This window comes from Chiloscyllium plagiosum, unplaced genomic scaffold (genome assembly GCF_037043375.1).
Source record: "Chiloscyllium plagiosum isolate Xiang-an unplaced genomic scaffold, Cpla_swu_hap1 HiC_scaffold_47, whole genome shotgun sequence".
Taxonomy (NCBI): domain Eukaryota; kingdom Metazoa; phylum Chordata; class Chondrichthyes; order Orectolobiformes; family Hemiscylliidae; genus Chiloscyllium; species Chiloscyllium plagiosum.
Window position 1 is genome coordinate 36,970,482 of NW_028270185.1, and position 2,652 is coordinate 36,973,133.

The 2,652-nt window shown below is 41.7% G+C and overlaps 1 non-coding gene across 1 annotated transcript; it reads left to right on the forward strand.

The window, feature by feature from the left end:
- The first annotated feature begins 1,048 nt into the window (after positions 1-1,048).
- On the forward strand, positions 1,049-1,130 carry trnas-gcu (transfer RNA serine (anticodon GCU)). Its single transcript has one exon. It is a non-coding gene; the product is annotated as a tRNA-Ser (tRNA).
- Positions 1,131-2,652: the final 1,522 nt, after the last annotated feature.

The window sequence follows — 2,652 nt, forward strand, 5'->3', positions numbered from 1 at the left end:
CTCAAACCTAAAACTTCGGCAGAGCACAGCCCACTATACTGGCACAGAGATACCGTACACTGGTCACCTGCAGCACTGGAGCAACATATTATTGCTTACCTCCACATTCCTGGTTGTACATTAACGGTTGGGAAACCGAGTTTCTCTGATTCCGTGTTTGGTCACTGCGATTATACGATCATCCTCACCAGTGGTTCTGACCCCGTGTGAGGCAAGTGGTGAGCTACTCATTGCAAAGATGTAAAAATGTGCAACTGCAACTTTTGCCTTCACTAATCCATGAGCCTTTTATTTTGTTTTTCATCTGTAGAAATTTTAAAACCTTCATCTTGAACAGACTCAATAACAGATCTCCATTGTGTCTCTGGCATCAAATTCCAAAATGTAAACCCCTTCTGAATTCTTCCACCGCAGTCCACTGTTTGGGAAGTTTTCCTGTTCAGGGGAATGCACTTGCCAGTGTGTCAAATGCTGCTCCCAGCATTCGCTCTGGCACTGCACTCAATTTCCTTCTGACACTTGCTCACTGCGTTGCTGTGATCATACAGTGACTTGGTGTCACACAGCCAGGGAAATGATACAGATCAAGGTTTTTGCATTGTTGAATTCAATTGTCAGTTTAGCCTTATTTAAGATTTCAAATTTGCCTGTCCTGTACACAAGTGCGTGTCAAAAATATCTGAGTGGAAGAAAGGTGTTCTGAATAATGACATTGAGCACTATGCACTCTCCTCCAGTCTGGAAAACAATTCCTCACAGACAACTTTACACCTCCTGCTGTCACGGGCACTTCAGTCCGTTGGCTTCAAATCTTCACAGATTTCAACAGACATTGTTACATCGTCATTTCTTCATTTTTGTTCAGATCACTGTGAGCAGAGTGTCACAGTGGGAGTCTGTTTGCCCCACAACTCAGAGGTAAGACGATACTTTTGGAACCGTCCTGTACTATTTATCATTTCACCAAAACCATGTAGAAATATCTGCTGCTCAGCATAATTTACGCAATTCATTTATTCATAAGGTCAAATGTGCTCGCGATTTATGTGACGAGGTGGCCGAGAGGTTAAGGCGATGGACTGCTAATCCATTGTGTTCTGCACGCGTGGGTTCGAATCCCACTCTCGTCGTTGTTGTCAGCGATTTTCAATTGTGCTATCTTTGGATGATCACAGCTGTCCAATGGTCTGTTTATATGCATCGACGCTATAATAAAATCTCAAAGAATAATTTGAGTCTGTTGCCTAAACTGCATTGAAATGTAGATTGAATTGGGACAATGAACAGGATCGCGATTGTCTTTTACAAGTCAAGTTGCTGTGAACTTTTATCGTATGAAAGAGATCCATGAGAACCAAATAACGAGAGATGCGAAGTGCATGTTGATGCATACGATTCTTAATGAGTGTTTTGTCAGATGAAATTTGTAGCAGTTGGGGAGAAGTGATTCGTCTTGGTGAAAAGAGCACAGAGAGATAGTACGAAACAATGGAGGTATTTCAAAAGTGGCAGGGGCTGGGTGTAGGGGCACCCGAGAACTGGCTGTAAATGCACAGTAGAGAATTACCGATGTGGGTGCCGTGCATGGGCACAGGCAGACTTACACATTGGTCTTATCCTTTCCCCCTTGCTCTCGCCATTGATGAATGCTGGACATAAGACACATATAAACACAAGATGTGGGAAGTAAACTCCTTCTCGTTATGCACACACTTGATGCTTCATATTTAACTGTGAACAACTGGAGAAGTCAGCAAGTTAACTGCAGGGACTGAATCTAAACTGTGTATCAATAACCGCAGATTTATGCAGCATAAACATGAAAACTGATTTGAAATGTCTTTATACGCATGTCATTAACAGACGGTTCGTTCTAATACCTTGAGCTGCTTTTAATGACATGACGCAGCAGGGAACATTGGAACATCAGACTGGTACAGCCAACAGCAACTGGACGTTTTCTATTGACATGGAGCAGGGAGCATTGGGATATCAGACTGGGAGCTGCAACTTCAACTAGAGTAGCTTGTATTGACATGGAGCATCAAGGAACACTGGAACGTCAGGTTGGGAGCTCCAACCTCTCTTGGAGCAGCTTGTATTTGCATGGAAGAGGAGAGAGTATTGGGACATTAGGCTGGAGGAAAGGGTATTCAACTATTTTAATTTGAAGTAAAATAGGATTCAACACCTCAGGTGTTAACTGATTTATGAAGATTCTGTCATGGGAAAATAATTAATTCATTAGATATTAAAGACAATTCCTGCAAATATTCAACTCAGGAAAACGCATTGGTACAGAGAGAAATGGGAGTGATGTTTCAAGTCTTTGACTTTTCTTTTCTGGCCGACTCTGCACTAGATTACATCACCAGAAGGACGTTTTCACGCATTTCATGTCATTCAGTTTCCTGCAAATACGGACAGATCATTAACATAATCTAAATCTGAAAATTAATGGGAATATGCGATGTAATGATTAGGCTGGAGTTTACCTCTAATTATGGTGAAAACGTAGCAAAGTAAGTTGCAATTTCTTTGATCAGCAGTGACCTCATTGATTGGCTGATCAATGTTTAAGGACAATGTGAAGTGAATCATTGATGGTGACTCACCTTTGTTCACCTTGTGAGTGTTATTTTTATTGCTCCT